Source organism: Chrysemys picta, chromosome 1 (assembly GCF_011386835.1).
Source record: "Chrysemys picta bellii isolate R12L10 chromosome 1, ASM1138683v2, whole genome shotgun sequence".
In the NCBI taxonomy this organism is placed as follows: Eukaryota; Metazoa; Chordata; order Testudines; family Emydidae; genus Chrysemys; species Chrysemys picta.
In genome coordinates, this window is record NC_088791.1 from 117,258,469 (window position 1) to 117,275,296 (window position 16,828).

General features: G+C 38.7%; 1 protein-coding gene across 6 annotated transcripts in view; it reads left to right on the forward strand.

Moving 5' to 3' along the window:
• The window catches only part of LOC135972119 (pleckstrin homology domain-containing family A member 5-like), a 171,803-nt gene that overhangs the window by 976 nt on the left and 153,999 nt on the right, over nucleotides 1-16,828 (forward strand). The window lies entirely within an intron of this gene.

Sequence of the window (16,828 nt, forward strand, 5' to 3'; positions counted from 1 at the left end):
AGAATTGCAGCTGGAAAAGAATTCTTTTCTGATTTTATAGGCAGGAGTAAAGAATTTTGTGAACAGTAAAGGGGATCAGAAGAATTCTGTTGAACCAAGCAGTGGCTTCCTGTGAGTTTCCAGGCGGAGCTTAAGTTTAATGTGTAAAGCCCTAAGTGGTTTGATCTTCAGCTGAGTGTGCACACCTGCTGCAGTATGACCCAGGGAAAGAGTCAGTTGGCTGAAGAGCTTGGGCTAATAGCCTTCTGGTTTAAACAAGAGGGAGTGTAGGGCCAGGAGGGTGTGGGCTCGGTGAGGGATCCTCTGCTCTGTAATTTAGTTTACCCCTTCTCTTATCATTCAAGAGAAGTGGGATTTGTTAACCTTTAGGGCAGGCTGAAAAGCACATGTACGTACCTAAGCTTTTTAATGATAGGGGAGAATGTCATTTGGTATAAATATTTTAATCCGACTTGATTTTTATATGGTAGCTCATTGCACAGCTTCTACATTCTTATTGTAGGTTTTATTTTATTAATGAAAATAATGCTCAGAGAAGTTGAGACTAGACCCTTTAATGAAATCCAGATAATCCAGAATTAGGGCTTTCATTTAATGCTTCATGCAGTGTTGTAGCTGTGTTGGTCCCAGGATATTATTGAGACAGAGTGGGTGAGGTAATAACTTGTATTGGATCAACCTCTGCTGGTGAGAGACAAGCTTTTGTGCTTACACAGAACTCTTCTTCAGATCTGGGCAGTGTACTTGGTGTGTCACAGCTAAATAAAGTGTGGAACAGACTGTTTAGGTGAGTGGCTCTCAACCTTTCCAGATTACTGTACCCTTTTCAGGAGTCTGATTTCTCTTATGTACCCCAAATTACACCTCACTTAAAAACTACTTGACCTAAAAATACAAGTGTCACAGCGCACTGTTACTGAAAAATTGCTTACTTTCTCACTTTTACCATATAATTATAAAATAAATCAATTGGAAATAAATATTGTACTTAAATTTCAGTGTATAGTAGTATATAGAGCAGTATAAAAGTCATTGTATGACATTTTAGTTTGTACTGATTTTGCTAGTGCTTTTTATGTAGCCTGTTGTAAAACTACGCAAATATCTAGATGAGTTGATGTATGCCCTGGAAGACCTTTGTGTACCCCCAGGGGTACATTTACCCCTGGTTGAGAACCACTGGCATAAGACGTTAACACATTTCAAGAGACCATTCAAGGTAAAGTGGTCTGTTAACAACACTCCAGTCATAGTGGGGAAAGGAGAGAAGAAGAAAAAGTTTTGGTGGGGGGGGGGGGCAGGAGAGAAGTTGTTATGGATTGTTGTAATAAACTGTAAGTTCAGTGTATTCAGCCCATGATTTTTAGTATCTAGCAGAATTATGAATTTAGGATCCCAGGCTCGTCTTTTGGAAGTGTTGTGTCCTCAAAGGAAACCTGCACAATGCCTAAAGTCATAAGCCCCGCTCCTCTCAGTTTCTAGGTGGAGATTTTCTTTGCACAGACCTAGAGAGCAAATTGTTTCTGTGATGTGGGTCAACAATTTAAATCAGTCAGTTTTTACCCAGGGTAGTGTGTGGCACCCACTAAGTCTTTGGGAGACCCAAATTGTGAATGGTATTTAAGAAAATGTTCACTTCGCTTGTGTAGATATGCAGTCTGGAAGGATTACAGTGCACTTTGCCCAGTAAAGGAAAAGGAGGGTTTCTATGCAGCCACTTAATGCTTGTCTGGATACTTTGAGGGAATGTGCCAATGCTATTGCCCCTGGTGAATGTCCCACTGCTAACGTTTCTAGTCCAAACCTTTGTACGCTATGCCGGGGTGGCCAACCTGTGGCTGCGGAGCCACATGCAGCTCTTCAGAAGTTAATATGCGGCTCCTCGTATAGGCACTGAATCCGGGGCTGGAGTTACAGGCGCCAACTTTCTAATGTGCCGGGGGGTGCTCACTGCTCAACCCCTGGCTCTGCCACAGGCTCTGCCCCCACTCCACTCCACCCCTTCCCAGCCCCTCCCCTGAGCCTGCTGTGCCCTCACTCCTTGCCACCCCCCCCAGCCTCCTGCATGCCACGATACAGCTGATCGGGGGTGCCGGGAGGAGGGGGAGGCGCTGATTGATGGGGCTGCTGGTGGGTGGGAGATGCTGGAAGTGGGTGGGTCGGAAGCTGCTGGGGGGCTGCTGACGTATTACTGTGGCTCTTTGACAATGTACGTTGGTAAATTCTGGCTCCTTCTCAGGCTCAGGTTGGCCACCCCGCACTATGCAATAAAGATTGAACTCTTTGCTTCCTACAAGTTGTCTAAGTTATAATATGTTTTTGTTTTTGTTGTAGAGTGGATAAAAATCAATAATTAAAAAAAATAAAAAATCTTTTTTATTTAAATCAATTTTTTTTGATAAAATGCTTTTTGAGGGAAAAAAATCTAAAGATAGATGCATTTATAGCTCAAAGATATCTCATCATGGCATAGGGATTATAAATTCTGATTCTATAGTATGAGACAATATGTTCATGTAATGTTTAAGAAAAGTTTTATAAATGAGTTCCAATAGTTCATGGATTCGGGACCCTTATGGAGTTAAATTACAAGCATTAAAAAAATGAATGGGACAAGCACTATCTCCAGCTCATTTTCTTGCAGATATTCTCAATACTTGGTACAAGGGTCAAACCTTAACTGCTGAATAAGAGGAGTTGGCTATGACATGGACATCCTCTGTAATGTCAACTATAATAAGCTTCAGAGCTAAGGGTGAACCATTCAAGAAATGTATGTTTGCTGCTGATGTTTTAAAGAAAGTCACACCAGTGAGCTGGTGGAAGTCACTTAAGTACTTGGGTGCAGAGACTGTTGAAGTGATATCACCTTTAACAGCATTAGCTTCTTCTGCCGGTGTATTTTCTTCCTTTGGACTAATTCATTCCAAATTGAGATATCATTTGGGACCTGAAAAATCAGGAAAGCTTGTTTTTCTTTTCCAGATTATGAACAAACAGGAAAATGAAGGTGAAGATGACTGAGTTAGCTGCAGAAGCCAATATTTTAAGTTTCTCATGTTGACCTGGCTGACATAGTCCATTTAATTTTTGGTTTTGTTTTGTTTTTTAAAAATTCATTTAACTATTTTAGTTAATTTTAACAAAAACAAACCTGATTTAAAAAAAACTTGAATGTTTAACTAAATTCAAAAAGTCATATGCTTGTTTTGTTAAAATATTATGTTTGCTGTTGGAAAAAAATCCTCCAAATATTAATGATTAACCTGTTGAATTGGAGATAGTTCACCTCCCAATGACTTCATAAATATCTGTTTCAGTTTCCTTTGGTAAATGAAATAACCAAACAATCATTCATTTTCTGATATAGCTGTAAAACTAATCTGAAAAGTTTTCAAAATAAATTACTTTAAAAATGTATAGCGTGTACCTTCTAAAAATGAAACCTACATCTCTGAATTGTGAAGAATATGTATTAAGGTTATAACAACCAACAAGAATGCACTTTTATGTAGAAATCCATGATTAAATCAAGTCTTCCTGACTAGTGATTTAAATCAAATCCACCCTGTTTTATTGTGAACACAGCAGAGTAGTCATCAGCTGGTGTAACCAACATTTTTATCAGGTAATGAGGACTGAGAGGGAGGGGTAGGATAGGAATGGTGAGAGGGGTTATGGCTGTGGAAGGGGCAGGAAATTGGGGTGAGTAATAGGCAAGCCTTGGATTGGTTGTTTGAGAACTTGTATTTTATTAGCTCCTTTTAATAGTGTCAGACAGAATCTTTGAGTGAGAATGAATGGGTTGTAAAAGGAGATGAAGAGCAGCTTGTATGTTTCAGCAACTGTGGGATTGGCAGAGTAAAGGTATGTGTGTTAATGGGGCATTTTAAAGCATTCCTGAAAGAGGGCAGAACCTTTCTGCATTTCCTGGTTTTGAGAAGTTTGTTTTGCTCAGTATAATGTTCTTCAGGGGGATAACATACAACCAAGCAATGTTGATCCCAGGTAACATAGCTTTTTGCCATTGAATAGCTTTATTATTGTAAACCATTAGCATAGACTCAATTTACGCTTGCATTTTTTTACACTGGTTTCAAACCAGGTAAATTGCAATGGGACAAATCATGCTTCATTTGTGTAAATTTTGTCTGATGGGGTTTTGTACCAGTCAAATAGCTACACCAGCCACCAGAAACCCAAGGCAGACAGAGCCTCAGCTAGTGGTCCATCAGTGCTTTTGAATAGGGTTCATTCTTCTAATATACTTGGCTTTCTTACTTGATTCAAATGGTTTGGCCCTTCTTTATCATTTCTCTGTTTCAAAGTCTGAATCTGCTTTTCTGGGCACTTGCTACTACATAAACAAGGTTTTCTATTTTTCACAGGAAATGTTAATGTCTGCCACTTTTCTGTTCCTTTCCTCTTTGACCTTCTCTCTCCTTCTTAATATATGCTCTGGGAACTCCTTCCTCCCATTTCACCGTACTTCTGTTTGCTTCTAGCTCTAGTAATAAAACTAGCATTAGACATGATTTCCCTCAATTGGACAGCATGCCAAGCTTTCCTAAGGGGGAATTGTAAATACTGTGAGGTCAGTTCAGTAGTATTGTGCCTGTGGCAAAATCCTGCAGCCTAGAATGAAACTTGCAGTATGTTCTGCTGTTCTAATTTAGAAATGGCTCAGCAGACACTCTTAAATATTGCTAGTTCAGGATTCTAGCTTTCTCACTAAACTCACTCTAAGAAATTGATGAACTTAATGGAGGCAAGAATAATTAGCTAATAAATAAACAAATAGATGTAGATACAAATTTGTGCATATATTTGGAAGAGCTCCAATTCTTGTATGATACTTGACTTTAGACTGGAAGTTTCTTAGGGCAGCGACTGGGTCTGTCAGCATGATGTCTAGTATGGCTTCATCACAATATAAATATGTAGTAATAGACAACCTGCATCCCCAACTTCCCTCTCTCCCCCAAAAAGAGAGGAATTCTATTTATGCAAGAGTCCTTCATCCACTTAATTTAAAAACAGTATTTTCTAGTCCCATGTGCTTCATACAAAACCCTTGAGGACCATACCACTCCCATCTCAGCCTATGGCAGCCATTCTTCTGAAGGTCATACAGAACTAATCACGGTTGCTTTTTAATTGGCCAAATGATCCTGCAGATATAAGTTAATCATATCCTGCTAGGGGCTAACTCGGTGCTTTTTTCTAGCTTTATGGAGAGGTGAACTAGGGTTTGGTAATTGACTTTGGTCTTCCACTTTGTGGTATACCATGAGATTGGCTTAGTTCAAGGATATATTTTATTTGAATTTTAGTCTTGTAGAATTTGGAAGTCAGAGTGCCCAGTTCTTCTTTAACTTTCATAGTTGCAACTCTGTTGTTCTTGCAGCTGAATCCATGTAGCAGAGTAAATTGGGCCTGATCTTTAAGTGCTGTCTGTCCTCTAGAATGGTGATTGAACAAGTGGGAGAGGCTTAAGTGTTCATGTTCTGTTGTCCAGTACATTAACAGACCGAGTTGCACTCTTCCCTGTTATCTCCAAAAGTGTAAGATGATGTGATAATGACAGTGGGAGAAGTGCATAAAATTATGACTTTAATATCTGAACAGTTGTTGCACTGTTTTTAAATTGAAAATAAGCTGTTTGTTTTTTTTAAAGCCAGAAGAAAGGTAAATGCAATGTTTATGCTTCCAGGAGGTAAATGTGCAATACTTTATTGGAAATATTGCAATGTACTCCAGGTCTCTCCCAACATGCCTGTAGCTTTTTCTCTGCAGTTTTGTGAGAGACTTCTATGATCTTAAGATGAAGAAATATGATTATCAGATGGTGGGTTTCAGTTTTCTTAATGGATTAAAGTATTGAACTCCTCTATAACAGGCTAATGGGACGGGAAGGGATTAGTGCAGAACTAGAACTAAAACAGTTTTTAAATATATGTGGAATAAATCATTTTAGTGAAATTTATCAGACTTGGACATACATGACCAAAGGTTCAAAGGTGTGGGCTTATACATAATTACCTTCTAAAGGTGGCGTGTTTAAGGCTGGAATTAAAACTTTGTAAAGTAGACAGCTCATTCTGAAGCAAGGGATAAATGTATTCTATACAGGAAACCACCAGGGTACAGAATAAATATCGAACACATTAAAAATTGTATTAAGAGTTTTACTACTTCTGAGCTGCATGCTGTTGAACTGCATATTTTGGTCTTCCCATGTCTGTGCATGCAGACTAGGTTCCTTTTGGATTCAATTTTTAAATGAACAGGTGAATTGTAAAAATAAAAACGTTGTCCTAGTAGCATCAGTAAAAAGGAAATAAAACAGTAGAAGGTAAATGTTTATTAAATCAGATGAACAGCTCTACTCCCAGCTGTCTATTAATCTGTTATCCAAAATAGTCAAATTTTAGCAAATAAGCTTTTCTTAAAAAAGTTATCCCATGGCTGTATGTATTGCCATTTGGTTGTGATGGGAGTTAAATAAGCTTGACATCAGAAAAGATTTACAGTGTGTGGTTCATGATTGATTGTCTTTTCCTTTACACTGCCTTGTAATAGATCAGTTGAGTTACTTGAGCATCAGTCTTTTTTGAGAAAGCTATAGTTTTAGGGTCTGATACTGTAAATATTGATGGATGTGCATAACTTCAGTCAGTGGGACTGCTTGAGTGAATGATGTTATGGACATGCATAAGTATTTGCAGGATGAAGCTCTAAGTGTAAATTCTGCCATTGAATGTTCTAAGAATTGTCAATAATGCTGTGATTGGGAAATTTGCAAACAGATTGTAGTTATGTTCTATGAAATATCATAAATTTGTGGAGGCTCTTTTGAAAAAGCAGGGACTTTTAATCCAACTTGTATCCTTTGCATCATTATAACCTTTTAAAGGAATGCTGATGCAGTTAAATTTTTCACTTAGGAAGAATGGTGCAGAGCTGCTGTTTAACTTGTAGTCTGAAAAATTGTTGCCTGGATTTTCTGTCTTCTGTATGCTATGCAACTAAATGCCTGTCAAAACACTAAACTTAGATGAACTGAAGGAAAAAATGACTTGAGGGTAGGGTTTTCTGAAGACAAAGTGACTATTGTTCTCCAGATCTTAAATTGTATTTAATGGAGGTATATTTATAAGTGTAATCAAACTAAAGAGCATAACTGATAAAGATGTAGTTTTGTGTATCTTTATGTATGTGCATAATACAGCTGTATTCACCTATATCATCAGTTCTCAACCATGGGTCCAGGGCCCTCTGGGGGGCTGCAAGCAGTTTTCAGCGAGTCCACCAAGCAGGGCTGGCGTTAGTCTCTAGGGCCTAGGGCAGAAAGCCAAAGCCATGCTGCGTGGTGCTGAAGCCCCACCCCGGGGCTGAAGCCTGAGAGCAGCTTACCTGCACTGGGCCCCCTGTGGGTAGGACCCCACACAATTGCCCTGCTTGCTAATCGCTATTGCCTGCCCTGGCTTTTATATGCAGAAAAACAGTTGTGGGACAGGTGGGCTATAAATTTTTTTATAGCATGTTGGGGGGGGGGGGGGAGGGGGAGGGTGGGCTCAGAGAAAAAGGTTGAGGACCCATGACCTAAATAAAATTAGTGTCTGACAAATTATCAAGGAGGTCAGCTGTATATTTTTTTTACTCATTTAATGTAATTTTGGAGATTAACATATTCACACTTGGTGTGGATTAAATAGTTCTTATAGGCTTATATATCTATGAAGATTAGCTAACCAAAGTTTTACTGACCCTCAGTTATAACTGTTAACAAGAAGACAAGGCTGTTGTGAGCCGTTCATGTTCTCAAAGTGCAACCCAAAATGGGAATTAATTTTTATATTTTATTCTTTAAACTAGTCTAAAGTTATGAGGGAATGATTGGTGTAAAAATGAAAGTGGAACATGTTGGGGAAATTATTTTTATACATAAACAAAATGTCTTTTTGTATATAGAGAAAATAAACCAGAAGTGAGATGTCTAAAATCAGTCATAAAGAAACTAGAAAAATGTGGGATATCTAGACAAGTACCTGTCATATTGTTAAATTAGTGTTACAGGAAATAACTGATTTTTCCACAGAAATAATCTTTCTTTATTCCCACAGGCACTAACATTATTCTAAACTGAAATGCATGCTTTTCCAAAAAGGATCGTTGTTTAAAAAAAAAAAAAAATCTAGGGCCACTAGCCATTGGTCTTAGAGATATTGAGTTTTGTTGGCTGCATTCCAAATTGCAGTGTATTGAAATTGTAAGAAAAGCTGCATCAGGAAAACGAGGTTAGTTTGTTGGCTTGATGCATTTTCAAATAGCTTCAGCTACTCTAAGACTGTATAAAAAATATGAAAAATATTTTAATCTCTTACTTCACAGAACTTGTTAATAACCTAGCAGCTTGGCTTTTGTCTTTATAGAAATACAAAACTTTTTTTGAACTTGCATCCAGGGCCATATTCTCTTCACTTCATCTTTGGAAGGGTTAGTCTCATGCCTTAGGTTGTATGTTCTCTTTTTTTGTACAAAAATGTCATGCAGAAATATTTATGGTTCTTGCAGCTTGTTTCCTCTGTGGAACATCTTTTGAGAGATCCCTTTCTTTACTACCCAACTGCCCAATCTTTTTCAGATCATTCTGTTCTTATGTTCTGTGGAGCACAGGAAAGAGCTTTTCCAGACCATTTTATACCATAATTTGAGAACCACTGAAATAAAGAATGAGTACATGTATTCCATACTGATTTGCTCAAGATGTACTCTGACTAAATGGGTATAAGCATCAGATCTGACATACTTAAACTCTTCAAAGTTACAATTTTAATTCTAGCCAGGATCAGCTCAGCTCTTCATCCAAATAAAGATAGCTGAAATGAAGTACAATGCACTTAAGTTTCTTTCAGATGACCTCTTTTAAAAAAAAAAAAAAAAAAAAAAAACAGGTCCTATCTGACATGTGAAGTCAGATCCTATAATTCTTCACATTAGAATAACAGCCTGCTCTGCTATCTTTAGTCAATTTGTGTCTTCCCTGTGCTCCATGCAGTTGTGAGCTGGCTGTCACTTAGCTGCCACTAAGAGGGAAGCTTTGTTTCTTTGGAATAAGGGGTGTACAGGTATAAAATGTTTAATATATTAACAAGTAACCTTCTGTGGTGTTTAGATGCTGCATGTGATTTATTAGAACTGGGAGCACTGGCTGTTGGGAGTCTGAACGGACAGGAAACAAGAAGGAGGAGTGGAGGAGGCTGGGAGAGTTAGAGTGTGCAGCTACAGCTTGGAAAAGAGACTTCCACTGTAAATAAAGTTCTGTTGAAGTTGTTAATACTTTGCTTGGTGGATACAACACCTTCCTCCTCTTTTGAGATAGGATAACTGGTTGTGGGAAAGGAAATGTGACACATTTTGTATTAGTATTACAAAGGCTACTTAAATTATCCAGATTAACATATGAATTTCATATTTGTAATAGTGAACTGCTTATCTGTCTGGTTTGGAATTCAGGCATAATATCACTTGCTCACTAGATGGAAAAACCTGATCCCATACTGAAATCTTAAAAATCAACAGTGAATTGAATAATAACTAATCCTGTTTTTGATTCACTCTTAGAGTATCACAAAGCTACTCTGAAAAGTAAAGACAAGACTTCCTGAAGGCCCTGACAATAATATAGAGAGAGCTAAAGAAATATAGAATCAAGGACAATTTACTAAAGAACTTTTTAAAGAAAAAGAACTAATTAAAAGATAACTTTCATGGAACTAGTAGATGTGTATCACAGCTGAGATAACTAAATTGTTTTGGAATAGGAGTTCTTTGTGGGTGAACCACTCCAGTAAATAAGCAGGGGGTATAGGAGATGGGGAGATCATGTCTGAGAGAAAACAGTTTCTTGAGGGGGGAAAAAATAGATTTTAATGAAAGACTGACCTTGGTGTCTTTCCAAATATTCAGAGGAGGATTGGCCTGCTGTGCCAACAGTCAAAGAGGGATGGGTAATATGTGAAGGGAGATCAGGGATTTACAAATATTTAAACCCATGTGGTTGCTTTACTAGGTTCAGAGAGAGACAACTTGTTAGAGCAGTAGTTCTCAAACTTTTGTACTGGTGACCTCTTTCAAATAGCAAGCCTCTGAGTGTGACGACCCTCCCCAATAAATTAAAAACCCTTTTTTATATATTTAACACTATTACAAATGCTGGATGAAAAGTGGGGTTTGGGGTGCAGGCTGACAGCTTGTGACCCCCTGAGGGGTCCTGACCCCCAGTTTGAGAATCCCTGTGATAGAGAGCCAGTTTGGGCCTTAGTAGAGAATATACTGTAGCAGTTTGCTGTAGCTTTATCAGATGTTTCCAGGACTAAATAACATAGTTAATGTTAAACATTTTATATTCTGTATGTTTCCCCCTCTGTACCTTTTACATTTTTTATCTAACATGGATTTGATCAGACTTCCTCTTTGTAAGAGATCTTGTTAATACAAAGGGGGCTTTATAGGTTTTTGTTATGGAAAAAAGGACTAATAAATGAAGGGATCTGAGGCCAGTGGACCAGTTACAAATATTTTCCTATTATCTCCTAAAGTAGTTTGGCACCAAAAGGGAGCAAGGATAATAAGACCAGATAAAAAGAACAGGAGTACTTGTGGCACCTTAGAGACTAACAAATTTATTAGAGCATAAGCTTTCATGGACTACAGCCCACTTCTTCGGATGCATATAGAATGGAACATATATTGAGGAGATATATATACACACATACAGAGAGAATATTCCATTCTATATGCATCTGAAGAAGTGGGCTGTAGTCCACGAAAGCTTATGCTCTAATAAATTTGTTAGTCTCTAAGGTGCCACAAGTACTCCTGTTCTTTTTGCGGATACAGACTAACACGGCTGCTACTCTAAGACCAGATAAGCATTTAAAGATAATTCACTTGAATGGATGGATTGATTTCCTTTTTCTATAAGGTGTAAATATTGGCATTCTTTTTCTAGATTTTAAAGCATTTGCCTGGGCTTTTGGTAAAAGTTAATAGTAAAAAAAAAAAGAAGGGGGAGGGGAGGAAGTCTTCACCTGGTACTAACAGTATTGCAGGGGAATCTGAATTTTTTTTGACTTCATGTTCTGTTCATTCTTTACACACTGCAGCTACTGCAAAAGTATTGAACTTTTGCTGGCTGGTTGAAAACAAGCATAACCATTTATTTACACTTGCATATTTGAGTTTCTTTGCAAAATCTGCTGTTGCATTCTCAATTTGTTTGATTTTTTTTTTTTTAAAAACAGTGCTATATTGTCAGCTTTGAAAACTGCTTGCCCTCTTTATTGAGTGACAGTGTCCCACATGGGCTGCAATAGTACAAGTTTCCACACTTTCCTACTATTGTGCCTTACCCAAAGAGGAGATATCTAAGTATATGGCTGTATAATGGAGCTGGAAGTATACACATAACTCGGGCAGCTCTGATTAAGCTAGCATGCTAAAGTTCAGGTGTAGCGATGGAGGGATGGGCTAGTCACCCCAAGTATGATTCTGTCTGAAACCCTAGTATGTACTCAAGTGGCTAACCCATGCTGCTGCTGTGTCTGTTTTTAGCATGCTAGCGTAGGGTTACCATATTTCAGGTCCCAAAAAGAGGACACTGCTGGGGGGAGGGGAAGCTGTATGGAGAGGGGGGCGAACTGGGAGGGGTATCTACTGTGGGGATACTCAGTGGAGGTGAGGGGCAATGTTGCTCCCTGTCACAGTGGGAGGGCAGCTGGTGCAAGCCTAGGATGTAGCGCCAGCTGTCAGTCAGCTCCTCCCTGTGAGAGCCCTCCCCAGGGCTGAAAGTGGGGGCCTGGGTGAGTGGGATTCAGCAGCTGTGGCTTGCGGGGCAATAGACCAATTAAATGCAGAGGAACCACCAATCGGGAAGCAGACCAATTGGGGCTCTTGTTGAACTGCAACTTGTCTGCTCTGCAAAAATGTTGGACGTTTCCTGTTTTTAAAATTCCTCTCCCTTCCTCCTCCCCCCGCTTCCCCCCCCCCCCCCGACTGAGAGGTGGCTTAAAAAATATGCTGTGGCTGGGAAAACCTGGATGTCTGGTAACCCTATGTTAGCTTGATCATAGTTAATACAGGTATGTCTACCTGAGCGGGAAATTAAACCTCCAGGTTCAGTGTAGACATACTGTAAGTCAAGGTAGAGAGGTCAGTATAGTCAGCATGTCCATTCAAACCAGTCTTCGGAACCTTCCAAACTACTGCCAATTAGTATGAATTGTACTGTGTATTTTCATGTGCACACTTGGTTAGGACTGCCAACCTCCTTTCACATACACCACTGAATATTAGTAGTTATTGGTCACTCAAAATGGATGTGTGCTAGCTTGCTAGAGGTAATGGCATCTATCACCTTTCTATGGAGCTTCCAGTCCAATAATTGTAGTGATGTTTCTTTACAAAACTGCTTGTTTTAAGAAGTGTGGGTTTTTTTTTTTTTTTTTTTAGGAAGAATGTAAGAACTACTCTTCTTTGTATTTCCTTCTAAACGAATATGTCTGGGGAATTAGTACTTTTACAGTTTTATTGGGGGAGTTACATTTTTGTTAATGAATATATTAAGTGCAAACTGTTTTATATTCTATCACTTTGTGTCGTTCTCATTAGAGAAATGAGAATATATATCAGTAGTTACCAACGATGACTAACACGGTCTCTTCACTGGGGAGGTGGATAGTATGTGTATGTGTATGTTCATTATGGTAACCCCCGCCCTGTAATAGATGCTCTACAAATCCACAGAATGCCACAGAGTTTCTGCTTCAAAGATCTTACATTGTAAAGATGCAAGATATGGCAAAGGATCAGGAAAAGGGATTAAAAAATATACATGCAATTTATGTATGTAATCTATTCCCAACTGCCCCTCAACTTTAACCATTATTAGTTGGCTCATTTTACCCACTGTAGCAAGTGGGCAAAGAGGGATCTGAGTGAGTAGCTTTGTGAATTGGCTCATGGAGGCTGTTATAGATATAAGGGACAAATGTTGGAGAAAGTATGAAGACAGTTGTGTGGGGAAAATGGGCAAACAAGGCGTCAAGGCTGGTATCATTTAATAGAGCATAGAGGATCCAGTGAGGGACATTGGAGGGTAAATAAGGAGAAACAGAATTGTGCAGATCTTTAAATGCAGGAGTAGGAAGCATGAATGTTGAAGGAAAACTATTGGCTTTAAAATACATTTTAAACCAAATACAGATACTTTCAGTTATTAAAACTGTCTGTTTAAAAACCTAATCTAAGTTTCACTGTTTGCATTTGTCATCTTGAAAATACAATATAAGTTTCACTACTGTTTCTAATCAGCTTCTGATTGCCTGTTAGGATCTTCTAGTGCAATATTGCAATGTGAAAATTGTAAATATTTCAGGGAAATGCTTAAAAAACTAGCTAAACTGGAATATAAAATAAATGTTTGGGTTTTGTAAGCTGGAGGAATTCTAGAAGTAATAGGACTAAACCATTAGAACACTTTCTGGAAAACATTCTAGACCCAAAAGGAAGAAGTTAAATATTTAAGTGCTTTCGACTGATTGTGGTATTAGTTTTAAAGTTTTGACACATTCATGTAACGCTCTTCAATCTGTAACACCGTTGCTGTTGACTGGTTTAAATAAAAAATTTCTAATTCTTTTAAAACTAGGTTTCCTATGTGGCAGGACAGCACTGCTTTCTAAAACTGGATGTTCATCTTGTGGTGGTGGATTCGTATAGTGACAGAATGTCTTATCTTCTAGGTAAAATGTATTCTAAGTATCAAACAAGGGATTACATTTTTTCTTACGGCAGTACCATTTAGTAATTATAAGATCCAACCTCACTGCACAATGGAAAACACAGGCTTTTTAAGTTGATCTTCAGCCAAAGAAGTCACACACATGTAAAGGCTTAATACATTAAGTAGTGTTGCATAAGTAGATATGTCCTAGATATTTTCCAAAAAAGGTTGTAGTGCTATTGAGCATGGCTGGTGAGGGAAGGGCACAATTGTATAAGGAACTAGCTTTAAATCAAGAGGAACAATGCTATTCTTTAAGAAATGAATAGACTTGTCTAGGTCAAAAATGCCTGCATTTAATTACCCCAACGACCATGGATAGATATGCAGATCCTGATAGGAGGTGGGTGATTGGTATCCTGTTGCTAGAGCTGTGATAGCTAAGACAAAACAGCAGGAGGAAATTCTCATTGCTTTAAATAAAGATTTGACGCATCTTTAGTCTGTTGAAAGGTAAGTCTTAATCTCTCAAAAATGAAGTATGTAAATATAAATGAGCAGGCTGTGCTGTTGGGCAAGATGTAATAATGAGCAGTATGGACTTAAGATTCCTTTTCCCCTCAGCATTGAGAGAGTAGAATATGGAATGGGATTGATGTAATTGAACTTTCCTGCCTGGAAAGAACAGATAACTTGTTGAAAGGCTAGAGGGTGGGAGTACCTGGCAAAAAAAAATCAAAGCTAAGGCCTTGGCTACACTGGCACTGTACAGTGCTGCAACTTGCTGCTCTCAGGGGTGTGAAAATGCACCTCCTCCCCCTGAGTGCAGCGCTGTAAAGCGCCAGTGTAGTCAGCGCCTGCAGTGCTGCACACTCGCTCGCAGCGCTGCAAGCTGTTCCCCTCGGAGAGGTGGAGTACTTACAGCTGGCTGCGCGACTACACTCGATTACAGCGGCAGCGCTGTTAATCCCCAAGTGTAGCCAAGGCCTTAAGTGTGCTCCCTTAATAGCAAGAGGAGCCAGGGGATAAAGTGGTATGTGCTTTCAGTGACATTGTGATGAAACCCCCATAAGAGGGAGTCATAATGCAAATGAACCTTGGGAAGATCAGGAGTGGGTGTCAAGAGTGTCATATTAGTATGGGTTTGGTTTTGCTTTACGAAACAAACGTCAATTTCCTGAGCAGAGAAATCATGCACATGCCCTCCCTCCTCCACCTCTTGAATGTTTCCTTTCCAACCCCAATTTCCTATCTCTAGAGCAGGAAATAACTATCCTTCAAATGGTGGTCATCCGTCAAGTTGTTCCATTGCCTTAGACTAGTGTCTTCTGGAACTCAGCTGCCCTCTTCCAATTAAGGGGCAAGTCCTATGGAAATGATCACAAAAGGACTATCTGCTTTGGAAAGGGCTTTCACCACCATTCAGATCACTTTTATTTCTCTGAAATTAGAATGATCTTTTCACTGGCCAAAGACTAAATGTAGGAAGTCAGCGCTTCTAATGTGCTTTTTGAAGTTATTGCATACCAAAATACTAGAATATTTGTTTTGAAAACCTAAAAATTCAGTGAATTTGAGAACTCATAACTAACACTGAACTTCAAATATCTATTAGCTATATACATACCTTGCCTTATGTTCAGACTTCAGTGAATAATAGACTTTACAGCCCTACCCAATGGCTTGCATTCATAAATATATGGACTGTCTACTCTTTAATACAGTTGTTGTAGCTTGTATACAACTCTTAAAAAATTGACACAACTTTTGTTTTCTAACAGAAAGCTTTTCCTTGTGGAAACAATTACCTTTTGTCATGACTAAATTTGTGTCATTGCTCCTCAACAGCTTGAAGTAATGACTTACTGTAATGATTCACAGCAGTACTTTTTGTTGTAGACTAGCATTTATCAAAATACTCTTATGCATTCTTTTGGAAGGTTCATCACATGAGACCATTTCCAAACATATCTGTGAATAGCTTTAAAATGAAAATATTAGACTTTATTATGTGAAATTACTTTTCCTCCCAGAAAATAACATGGTTATTTATTTGAAGTTCTGTTCAAATGGTATGTTTGCTTTCTTATTCTTGAAGGCAGGATTCACATGTCCCCAACACTTAAAATTGAAGGCTGAAGGGCTAGTATAAATATGAGACCACAAATGCTTCAACATACTGGAGCAGACTAAAAAATTACATCTGCGGGTAAAAGGCAAAATATGAAGCCCAATGGATGTATGTGGTAGACGTCACTTGTATCTTTCAACTTTATCTTTCTGTCTTGCTTTTGGTGGGATGAAGGAGAGGGAAGGAATAAAGTAATAGAATGAGCAGTATAGTTGCAAAATACTATCTCTTAGACCAGTGGCCTCCAAACTTTTTTGATCGCACACCCCTATCAGTAAAAAAAATTTGAGTACGCACCCCCTGCCGCGCCGGCTCTACCATTTTTGCCGAAGAGGGGAAAAAAAAAGCCGCTCAGATGAAGCGCCCCCCAAAAAAGCACTCCTCCTGCTGCGCGCCCCCAAGGATCCTCTTGCGCACCCCACTTTGGAGACCACTGTCTTAGACAGAAGAGTAAGGGAACTATGTAAGGGCCAAAAAAATATTGGAAATTTTGGCATTTCATTCAAATCTTTGATGTTCGTTTCCCACCCTTCAGCTATAGATCACCAAACAGAATTAAGCATTGCACCAGTGTCTTGCTAGTAATCCAATACAACTTTTGAATAAGGGTATTTAGTCATTTGTGTACAGGATTTGTCTTTCTCTCAACAGAAAGATAAGAGTTCCTATAAAGATACATTCAGGAATAGTTAGGTACATTTTAATCACAGAACTGTGGATAGAGGAACTTGATATGCTTTCCAGTTTTCAGGTTCTTGTATGTATCTTGGTCTGTCTTGCAATCAAGTGCTCGTGCTCCTCCTCCTCCTCCTCCTACTTCACCCAAGAAGTTGGCTTGAATCCCAGACTACAATAGAAGAATTGTTTGGCAGAGAAGTCAGCAACCAGTATCTTGGCACTAACTTCAG